Source organism: Arachis ipaensis, chromosome B6 (assembly GCF_059453495.1).
Source record: "Arachis ipaensis isolate K30076 ecotype BB chromosome B6, ASM5945349v1, whole genome shotgun sequence".
In the NCBI taxonomy this organism is placed as follows: domain Eukaryota; kingdom Viridiplantae; phylum Streptophyta; class Magnoliopsida; order Fabales; family Fabaceae; genus Arachis; species Arachis ipaensis.
Window position 1 is genome coordinate 116,547,461 of NC_142441.1, and position 12,184 is coordinate 116,559,644.

Below are 12,184 nucleotides of genomic sequence, written 5' to 3' on the forward strand. Positions count from 1 at the left end.
TAGATTTGTTTTGAAAATAGGATTTGAAAAGAGTTGGATTGAATTTGCAAAGAGGCTTGGTGCTTATGGATTAAGATACATTTGATATTTTGAAAGTAGGATTTTTAGAAATTAGGGATTTTAGAAATCAGGGTTCTGAATATGTTTATGCAAGAAATCATGAATTGAAGTATGAAAATCAAGATTAGAAAAAAATGTGAAGAAAAAATGAGTTTGCCTCCTCCCTGCCATCCTGGCGTTTGAACGCCCAAACACTGCCTGTTTTGGGTGTTCAATGCCCAAATGCTGCTCTCCTGGGCGTTCAACGCCCAGTTGTTGCCCTTTTCTGGCGTTGAACGCCAGATTGCTACCCTTACTAGCGTTCAGCGCCCACTGGCTGCCCCCTTTTGGGCGCTGAACGCCCAAAATGGCCTTTTACTGGCGTTTTCTTGCCAGTGAGCTCTTTTTCTCTGTTTTGAGTGCAGATTCCTTCTGTAACCCTGTGAATTTAAGAAAATGATGATTTACCTTAGTATCAATGAACTCTATATAAATAAATAAAAATAAAAATAAAAATAGGGCAAAATGCTTAGAGGATTGATGCCCCATGGCTGGGTTGCCTCCCAGCAAGCGCTTCTTTATTGTCTTTAGCTGGACCTTGCTGAGCTTTTAGTCTAGCTTCAGCCTTGAGCATTCTTGCTCAACGTTGCCCTCAAGATAGTGCTTGATTCTCTGTCCATTGACAATGAACCTGTTATCAGAATCAATATCTTGAAGCTCCACATAACCATATGGTGATACGCTTGTAATCACGTATGGTCCCCTCCACCGGGATTTCAATTTTCCGGGGAATAGCCTGAGTCTAGAGTTGAACAGCAGAACCTTCTGTCCTGGCTCAAAGATTCTAGATGACAGCTTTCTGTCATGCCATTTTTTCGATTTCTCTTTATAAAGCTTGGCATTTTCGAAAGCTGTGAATCTGAATTCCTCTAGCTCATTTAGCTGGAGCAATCTTTTTTCTCCTGCTAATTTGGCATCAAAGTTTAGAAATCTGGTTGCCCAATAGGCTTTATGTTCCAGTTCCACGGACAGGTGACATGCCTTACCATACACAAGTTGGTATGGAGAGGTCCCTATAGGTGTCTTGAATGCTGTTCTGTAAGCCCACAGAGCATCATCCAAGCTCCGTGCCCAATCCTTTCTCTGGGTATTTACTGTCCGTTCTAGGATTCTTTTTAATTCTCTGTTAGAGACTTCAGCTTGCCCATTAGTTTGTGGATGATATGGAGTAGCCACCTTATGGCGAATTCCATATCGAACCATGGCAGAGTAAAGCTGTTTATTGCAGAAGTGAGTGCCCCCATCACTGATTAGTACTCTGAGGACACCAAACCTGCTAAAGATATGTTTCTGGAGGAACTTCAGCACTGTTTTAGTATCATTGGTGGGTGTGGCAATGGCCTCAACCTATTTTGATACATAGTCAACTGCCACCAGAATATAAGTGTGTGAGTATGATGGTGAGAAAGGTCCCATGAAGTCGATTCCCCATACGTCAAACAACTCGATTTCCAAGATTCCTTGTTGAGGCATGGCGTAACCATGAGGCAGATTACCAGCTCTTTGGCAACTGTCGCAGTTACGTACAAACTCTCGGGAATCTTTATAGAGTGTGGGCCAATAGAAGCCACATTGGAGGACCTTGGTGGCTGTTCGCTTACCTCCAAAATGGCCTCCATATTGAGATCCATGGCAATGCCATAGGATCCTTTGTGCTTCTTCTCTAGGCACACACCTACGGATTATTCCGTCTGCACATCTCTTAAAGAGATATGGTTCATCCCACAAGTAGTACTTTGCATCAGTAATTAATTTCTTCTTTTGTATCCTGTTGTACTCCTTGGGTATGAACCTTGCAGCTTTATAGTTTGCAATATCGGTAAACCATGGTGTTTCCTGAATGGCAAATAAATGCTCATCCGGAAAAGTCTCAGAGATCTCAAGAGAGGGGAGGGGCGTCCCTTCTGCTGGCTCTATCCGGGATAGATGATCAGCCACTTGGTTCTCTGTCCCTTTTCTGTCTCTTATTTCTATATCAAACTCTTGCAGAAGCAACACCCATCTGATGAGCCTGGGTTTTGAATCCTGCTTTGTGAGTAGATATTTAAGAGCAGCATGGTCAGTGTACACAATCACTTTTGATCCTACTAAGTATGATCTGAACTTGTCAATGGCGTAAACCACTGCAAGTAATTCTTTTTCTGTGGTTGTGTAATTTTTCTGGGCGTCATTTAAAACGCGACTAGCATAATAAATGACATGCAGAAGCTTGTCATGCCTCTGTCCCAGTACTGCACCAATGGCGTGATCACTGGCATCACACATTAGCTCAAATGGTAATGTCCAGTCTGGTGCAGAAATAACTGGTGCTGTGACCAGCTTAGCTTTCAGCGTTTCAAACGCCTGTAGGCACTCTGTGTCAAACACAAATGGCGTGTTAGCAGTCAGCAGATTGCTTAGAGGTTTTGCGATTTTTGAAAAATCCTTTATAAACCTTCTATAGAATCCCGCATGCCCCAGAAAGCTTCTGATTGCTTTAACATTGGCAGGTGGTGGTAATTTTTCAATTACCTCTATTTTTGCTTGATCCACCTCTATTCCATTGTTAGAGATTTTATGCCCAAGGACAATCCCCTTAGTCACCATGAAGTGGCATTTTTCCCAGTTTAAAACTAGGTTGGTCTCTTGGCATCTCTTCAGAACAAGTTTCAGGTGATCAAGACAGGAGCTGAATGAGTCTCCATATACTGAGAAGTCATCCATGAAGACTTCCAGAAATTTTTCCACCATATCAGAGAAAATAGAGAGCATGCATCTCTGGAAGGTTGCAGGCGCATTACACAGCCCAAATGGCATCCTTCTATAAGCAAACACTCCAGATGGACATGTGAATGCTGTTTTCTCTTGATCCTGGGGATCCACTACAATCTGGTTATAGCCTGAGTAGCCATCCAAAAAGCAGTAATATTCATGACCTGCTAGTCTTTCTAGTATCTGGTCTATGAATGGTAAAGGAAAATGATCCTTTCTGGTGGCTGTATTGAGCCTTCTGTAGTCAATACACATGCGCCACCCTGTAACTGTTCTTGTAGGAACCAGTTCATTTTTTTCATTATGAATCACTGTCATGCCTCCCTTTTTTGGGACGACTTGGACAGGGCTCACCCAGGGGCTATCAGAAATAGGATAAATAATCCCAGCCTCTAGTAATTTGGTGACCTCTTTCTGCACCACTTCTTTCATGGCTGGATTTAGCCGCCTCTGTGGTTGAACCACTGGTTTAGCATTATCCTCCAATAAGATTTTCTGCATGCATCTAGCTAGGCTTATGCCCTTAAGGTCACCTATGGACCACCCAAGAGCTGTCTTGTGTGTCCTTAGCACTTGAATAAGCGCCTCCTCTTCCTGTGAATTTAAAGCAGAGCTTATGATCACTGGAAAAGTGTCACCTTCTCCCAGAAATGCATATTTCAAGGATGGTAGTAGTGGCTTGAGCTCGGGTTTAGGAGGTTTTTCCTCTTCCAGAAGAAATTTCAGAGGCTCTTTCATGTCCTCTGAATCCTCCAAATCAGGCTGAATATCTTTAAAGATATTTTCCAACTCTGATTCGAGACTCTCAGCCATGTTGATCTCTTCTACCAAGGAGTCAATAAGATCAACTTTCATGCAGTCCGTTGATGTGTCTGGATGCTGCATGGCCTTAACAGCGTTCAACTTAAACTCATCATCATTGACTCTCAGGGTTATTTCCCCCTGTTGGACGTCAATGAGGGATCGTCCAGTTGCCAGGAAGAGTCTTCCTAGAATGAGAGTAGCACTCTTGTGCTCCTCCATTTCCAGCACAACAAAGTCAGTGGGAAAGGCGAATGGCCCAACCCTGACAATCATGTCTTCAATCACGCCTGATGGGTATTTAGTGGAGCCATCAGCAAGCTGAAGACATATCCGGGTTGGTTTAACTTCTTCAGTTAAACCAAGCTTTCTGATAGTGGATGCAGGTATTAGGTTGATGCTTGCCACAAGATCACATAACAGCTATCTTGGTGCAATTACCTTCTAATGTGCATGGTATCAGAAAACTCCCAGGGTCTTTAAGCTTTTCAGGAAAGCTTTTCAGAATGACGGCACTGCATTCTTCAGTGAGGAGAACTCTTTCTGTTTCTCTCCACTCCTTTTTATGACTCAAGATCTCTTTCATGAACTTGGCATAAGAAGGTATTTGCTCAAGTGCCTCTGCAAATGGAATCTTTATTTCAAGATTCCTTAGATAATCTGCAAAGCGAGCAAATTACTTATCCTGCTCTTCTTTCCGGAGTTTTTGAGGATAAGGTATCTTGGCTTTATATTCCTCAACCTTAGTGGTTAAAGAAGCCTTTTTAGAGGGGTTGTTATCAGCACTTGTGTGTGTCTGATCCCTCACTGGCAATTGAGTGCCAGAGTTAGAAACTGGAGTGACGTCAGATGCCAACTCCTTGTCTGTTCCTGGTGTCTGAACGCCAGAACTGTGCCCATTTTGGGCGTTCAGCGCCAGATCCTGCCCATTTTGGGCGTTCAGCGCCAGATCCTTGCCCATTTCTGGCATTGAACGCCAGTTCTTGCTTGTTTCTGGCGTTGAACGCCAGTCTTGGGCATGGTCTGGGCGTTCAGCGCCAGCCTTCCACCAAATTTCTGGCGTTTTAGTGCCAGAGTTATTTTTCCCTGGGCTCTTACTGTCCTCAGGTAAATTTTGGGTGGTTTGCTCATTTCTTGGCTTTTTGCTGCCTTGAGGTGGGGTATTTAATGTTTTCCCACTTCTTAATTGAACTGCTTGGCATTCTTCTGTTATTTGTCTTGACAGCTGCTGCTTTGTTTGCCTAAACTGTTCATCTATGTGTATATTAGCCATCCTTGTCTCTTGTAGTCTATCTTTGAATTCGGCTAACTGCTTTGTTAGAAAGTCCAATTGCTGATTGAATTCGGCAGCTTGTTTTACAGGACTAAGTTCAGCAGCTGCTGTTTTAACCTCTTCTTTCATGGAAGGGTTACTGCTTAGGTACAGATGCTGATTCCTGGCAACTGTATCAATGAGCTCTTGAGCCTCTTCAATTGTCTTTCTCATGTGGATAGATCTACCAGCTGAGTAATCTAGAGACATCTGAGCTCCTTCTGCAAGCCCATAGTAGAAGATGTCTAACTGAACCCACTCTGAAAACATTTCAGAGGGGCATTTTCGTAGCATCTCTCTGTATCTCTCCCAGACATCATAAAGAGATTCATTATCTCCTTGTTTAAAGCCTTGGATGTCCAGTCTTAGCTGTGTCATCCGTTTTGGGGGAAAGTATTGATTCAGGAATTTTTCTGTCAGCTGTTTCCATGTCTTTATGCTGGCCTTAGGTTGGTTATTCAACCACCTCTTAGCTTGATCTTTTACAGCAAATGAAAACAGTAATAGTCTGTAGACATCCTGATCTATTTCTTTATCATGTACTGTGTCAGCAATCTGTAGAAACTGTGCCAGAAACTCTGTAGGTTCTTCCTGTGGAAGACCGGAATACTGGCAACTTTGCTGCACCATGATAATGAGCTGAGGATTCAACTCAAAGCTACTGACTCCAATGGAGGGTATGCAGATGCTACTCTCATATGAAGCAGTAGAGGGATTAGAATATGATCCCAGAGTCCTCCTGGACTGTTCATTTCCACTTAGGTCCATGATGGAGAAAGGGAGATGATGTAAAATAGAGAAAATATTTATTTATTTATTTATTTATTTATTTCGAAAATAAAATAAATTAAATAAAAATAGGTGAAGATTTTCGAAAAAATGAGGGGAGAGAAAGTGGTAAGGAAGTTTTGAAAAAGATATGATTTGGAAGAGATTTTCAATTTTGAAAAAAAATGAAATTTAAAAAAAAATTTTGAAAATTTGTTTTAAAATTAGAGAGAAAAGATATTTTTGAATTTAGTGAGGAAAGAGAAAAACAATAAGATAGCACAAGATTTAAAATTTTTAGATCTGATGCTCCTTGTTTTCGAAAAATTTTAAGGGAAAAACACTAAGGAACACCAAACTTAAAAATTTTAAGATCCGGACACAAGAAAAACTCAAGAACACTTTGAAGATTCACAAGAACACAAGAACACCAAACTTAAAATTTTTAGAAAACCAAACTAAAATTTTTGAAAAACACAGAGAAATTAACAAGAAAACACCAAACTTAAAGTTTGGCATAGGATTTAATAGAAAAATTATTTTTGAAAAAAGGTTTTAATAAGAAAATAAGGATTCTAAAATTTTAACACGACACTAATACGAGACTCTAAACAAAAAGAGAAATTTTTTTCTAATCTAAGCAACAAAATAAATCGTTAGTTGTCCAAACACGAACAATCCCCGGCAACGGCGCCAAAAACTTGGTGCACAAATTGTGAATCACACTTTTCACAACTCGTACCACTAACCAGCAAGTGTACTGGGTCGTCCAAGTAATACCTTACGTGAGTAAGGGTCGAATCCCACAGAGATTGTTGGGTTGAAGCAATCTATGGATATCTTGTAAATCTTAGTTAGGAAGTCAATTATATTTATCAAGTAAATTGCAAACAAACAAGAGAGCATAAATTAAAGGTTACTTGTTATGCAGTGATGAAGAATATGTTGGAGTTTTGGAGATGCTTTGTGTTCTGAATCTCTGCTTTCCTCTGTCTTCTGATTCATGCATGCACGTCCTCCTATGGCTGGCTTTATGCAAGGGCATCACCGTTGTCAGTGGCTACATCCCCTCCTCTCAGTGAAAATGGTCAACGCACCCTGTCACGACACGACTATTCATCTGTCGGTTCTCGATCATGCTGGAATAGGATTCACCCTCCTTTTGCGTCTGTCACTAACGCCCAGCACTCGCGAGTTTGAAGCTCGTCACAGTCATTCAATCACTGAATCCTACTTGGAATACCACAGACAAGGTTTAGACCTTTCGGATTCTCTTGAATGCCGCCATCAATCTAGCTTGTACCACGGAGATTCCAATTTAGAAATCTAAGAGATATTCATTCATTCTATAGTGGAACGTAAGTGGTTGTCAAGCACGCGTTCGTGGAGGAATGATGATGATTGTCACGTTCATCACATTCAGGTTGAAGTGCAAATGAATATCTTAGATAGGAACACGCATGTTTGAATGGAAAACAGAAATACTTGCATTAATTCATCGAGACACAGCAGAGCTCCTCACCCCCAACAATGGAGTTTAGAGACTCATGCCGTCAGAGAATACAAAGTTCAGGTCTAAAAATGTCATGAGATACAAAATAAGTCTCTAAAAGTTGTTTAAATACTAAATTAGTAGCCTAGGTTTACAAAAATTGAATAAACTATGATGGATGATGCAGAGATCCACTTCTGGGGCCCACTTGGTGTGTGCTGGGGCTGAGATTTAAGCAATTCACGTGCATAAGACTGTTTTGGGTGTTCAACGCCAGGTTTGGATCCATTTCTGGCGTTGAACTCCAGCTTTTGATCCTTTCTGGCGCTGGACGCCAGAATTGGGCAGAGAACTGGCGTTGAACGCCAGTTTATGTCATCTATCCTTATGCAAAGTATAGACTATTATATATTGCTGGAAAGCTCTGGATGTCTACTTTCCAATACAATTGGAAGCGCGCTATTTCGAGTTCTGTAGCTCCAGAAAATCCACTTTGAGTGCAGGGAGGTCAGAATCCAACAGCATCAGCAGTCCTTTTTCAGCCTGAATCAGATTTTTGCTCAGCTCCCTCAATTTCAGTCAGAAAAATACCTAAAATTATAGAAAAACACACAACTCATAGTAAAGTCCAGAAATATGAATTTTTCCTAAAAACTAATAGAATTGAACTAAAAACTAACTAAAATATCCTAAAAACTATATGAAATTAACCCCAAAAAGCGTATAAAATATCCGCTCATCACCAACCCAACAAGTCCTGGTAGCTAATTATTGGACTGTCCCTCTGTCGTGCGTCCCCAACTCTAGTAATTCCCAATCATAATCATATAACACCCACACTGGTGTTTATTCACGGGGGCGAGCTCATCTGGAACTTTCACAGTGCCAGCCACACTTATGACATAGGGTCAGCAGAGTATCGAGTCTCAACCTGGAGCACGTGGTGCCTAGCCACTGCTTTCACCCAGGAAAATTCGTATCCAGATATTTAGAAGTGCATCAAATCACATTATCAATCAATAATCAGATACATATTCATACTCAGCCATAATTCAATGTTTAGCACAACTCTCCGGCTCATAACATAATCCATAACTAACCATAATTCATTCTCAAAAACAGCCATTCAGCTCGAAACATAAACAGCACTTCCACCAACATTATCAACAACTCAAATAATCACCATTAGTCATGGTTCATCTCTAATTCCCACTTACTTCATGCACAAGTTATCTTCCTCACAGTCCTCATTATAATTCATTACCCACAATTCACCTACCAGGCTTTAAACAAGATAAAATAAGATTTTGAAAGCTGGAGGAATGCCTTAGAAATAAAAAATCGAAATTCAGAAGAAAACAGGGCTTCGCGTATGCAAACCATGTCAAACACGCGCGGGAGTGCAATTTTTCCCACCATGCATATGCATTCCCTCGTCTGCGCATGAATCCACATTTCCACGTACGCAAGGGTTCCTTTTTGCCCATGCCGCATACGCAGCACATGCTCGCGTATGCATGCATGCCAAACAAAAACACACAACCGCGTAGATGGGGGTCCACGTACGCATGTATAGCAGAAGTTTCGAAAAGCTGCTAAGTCCAGAATTTTCAGCTTTGTACACCAAACTTTGATCGAGCATAACTTCCTCATTTTAAAATATTTTTCCTCTGTTCTTCGAACGGTGTAAATATCTCGGACCAATTTTCTTTCTAAATCAGTTTGATACAAAACGGAGGTCTGGAGATCAAGTTATGCTTCGCCAAAGTTGGTCAAAATTATAGTTTTTGTAAAACTTTACAAGATCTCCATTTTCAAAACATACCAATTTCAATCCCTTTTAAAATCAACCCAAACCCTTACCAATTTAGCATCCTTCATAACTTTCAACTCTATTCCAAGTTTAACAATATACAATATACATTCATCATCTTACTAATTCTCTATTTTCATTTAGTTCCAATCCAATACTTCCAATTCCACAATATTCAATATACATCATCAAATATCCATATTAAGTACAATGTCAACTTCAATTCAACCTTTATACATACCAATCATCATCATATACAATTCACATGCATTATCAACAAGGACATCAATTTCACCCTCAAAAACCAATAACTACATAATCAATACAATCTATTTCAACCAATCAACAACATCACAAATTTAATTCATATCCTAGGGTCACTAGCCTAAGTTTTTACATTACATTACATTTTAGATACGAGAAATCGGAACTATACATTGGCCGATTTTTACGTATACCCAAAAACACCACAAAAAAGGCACAAAACCCAGCTCCAAGGATTCCAAAATCTCCAAGGCAATGACACCCAAAGCTCTACCAAGCCTCCAATGTTCACAATCAAGCTCCAATTTAAATATATATATACTACCTAATCCATAATACCACATTCAAATATAACCACTTAATACCCAAACACAAAAAATCAGGGTTGATAATTCTTACCATACCCACGGACCAAAGAGACAAGAGGAAGAGTTTTCCTCAAGCTAATTGGATCCTATAACATCAAAGAACTCAAAATCTCAACACATTTGCTCAATAAATTCAAAATTGAAGGGCTGGAAAACTGGAAAGAATTTGTGGCTTACCTCTTGAATAATCTTGTGGGCTTTGTAGAGCTTGACGCCACAGTCGCATGGCTGCAAATGGTGCAGTGATCGAAGCTCTATGGATCAAAAGTTATGGCAATTTGATTATCAAATGAAGGTTTGGTCACATAGAAGTTGTTCTTCCCTTCTTGCTGCACTTGCAGCGTGTTCAGCATGCAAAATAGAGAGAGAAAGATCTGAACTCACTTTATTAATTGAGTGGGTTGGGCACACGGGTTCGGTTTGGAGCCAGTTCGACTGGTTCGACCCGTTTGGCCCAATCTTGGGCCAAATTTTTTAAAATTAATGTCAAAATTCTTATTTTAATTAGCTCTATCATATTAAACAATAAAAATTACAGTTCTAATTTTCTAAAATAAATTTTAATTTATGAATTAATTATTTATTAATTATTCGGGTTTTATATTCTACCCACCTAAATAGGAATTTTGCCTACAAAATTCGAATTCAGTTACCTGAGAATAGGTGTGTGTAGTCTGTTTGTATATCTGATTCAAGTTTCCAAGTGTGCTCCTCGATACCGGACCGACTCCATGCGACTTTGACTAAAAAAACTTCTTTTTTGTGCAACTGTTTAACACTGGTGTCGTCTATCCTGACCGGAGTCACTTGGAGTGTCAAATCTTTTCTTGCTTCAATCGATTCAAGTTCCAAGACATGATTGGCATTAGGAGGATACTTCCGAAGCTGCGTGACGTGGTGAAAATTGGCGAGTTAAGAATTGTTATAAGATATACGTTGCAAGTATAGTCCTCAACCAACTAGAAATTCGCTTATCAATTTAAAAAGGGTGTCACAGAAATTAAAATTAAAATACTGGGAGTATGAATCTCAGGTCGTCTCCTAACGAGTTGCAGAAAAGTGTGCTATTTTATTAATTAGATGGTTTTCAAAAAGATTTGAGTTGAATGATAGGAAATTAAATCAGAAAATTAATGTAATTTAAATAAAAGCCTTGACTGGGAGTAGATTAGTTGGAAGCCCTATTCTTGTTGCAGTAATTTCAAGATTAATTGATAATTGGGGTTGTTCTGCTTAGTTATCCCTTACTAGGTAAGGGAAAGTCAAACAAGTTGGAATGCTGTTTCTATTCACAAGTCCCAATCCGCTTACTTGGAAGGACTGGCGTTAGTGACTAGAGAGCAAACCAATAATAACCCAATTACAATTTCTCCCTTGAGCACTCCAACTCAAGGGTTCCTTTCAATCAACTCCCCATCAAGTTAGGGAACTACTCGCTCATTGTGAATGTGGAATTCATAACATAGGAAAGGGAATTAAAGGAAGACATGATAAATAAAACTCAAGGGAATTAATTAAAAATAAAAATAAGTCTTGTATTGATAAATTCTAAAATAATCCAATAGTAAGATTGAAGTAAATTAAAGGACATGGAAGAGTAAAGCCAAGTGAAGAAAACAAACTAGGATGACGAAGTCTTGATGAGGTAATAACTTTTCTCAAAATTCCAATACAAAAAGCAATAGAAAATAAGAACCCTAAGAACTATGAATGTGAAGAGAGAAAAACCTAGAGGAGAGGGAAACTAGATCTAAAAAAAACTAAAACTGTGTAGAATGAATGATGTTGTTGGTCTCTGCATGTTCCCTGGCTCTAGTATGCTTTTCTGGGCCGAAAACTGGGTCAAAATAGGGCCTAAAATCGTCTCCAGCGATTCTGCAGATTATGCAGATCGCGCACGTCACGCGATCGCGTCATTCATGCGGACGCGTCATTCGGCGTTTTGCTTCTCCACGCGGACGCGTCGTCCATGCCTCCGCGTCACTTATACTAGTCCAATCCGCGCGGTCGCGTGAGCCATGCGGCCGCGTCACTGCGATTTCCTTTCTTTCGCGCGGTCGCGTGCCCCATGCAGCCGCGTCACTTCTCGCTGGTCATCTCCATAATGTCTTGTGTTTCCTCCATTTTTGCAAGCTTCCTTTCCAATCTCCAACTCATTCGTGCCCTATAAAGCCTGAAACACTTAACACACAGATCATGGCATCGAATGGAATAAAGGAGAATTAAAATACATAATTAAAAGTCTCTAGGAAGCAAGTTTTCAATCATGTAATAATTTTAGGAAGGAAATATAAATGCATGCTAATCATATGAATAAGTGGGTAAAGATCATGATAAAACCACACAATTAAATACAATATAAATCATAAAATAGTGGTTTATCAACCTCCCCACACTTAAACATTAGCATGTCCTCATGCTTAGTTGAAGGAGATAAAATAAATGAGTAGGAACATGTGAAACTCATGCAATGCAATGCAACCTATACATGTAAATGCAACTATATGATTCTTGTC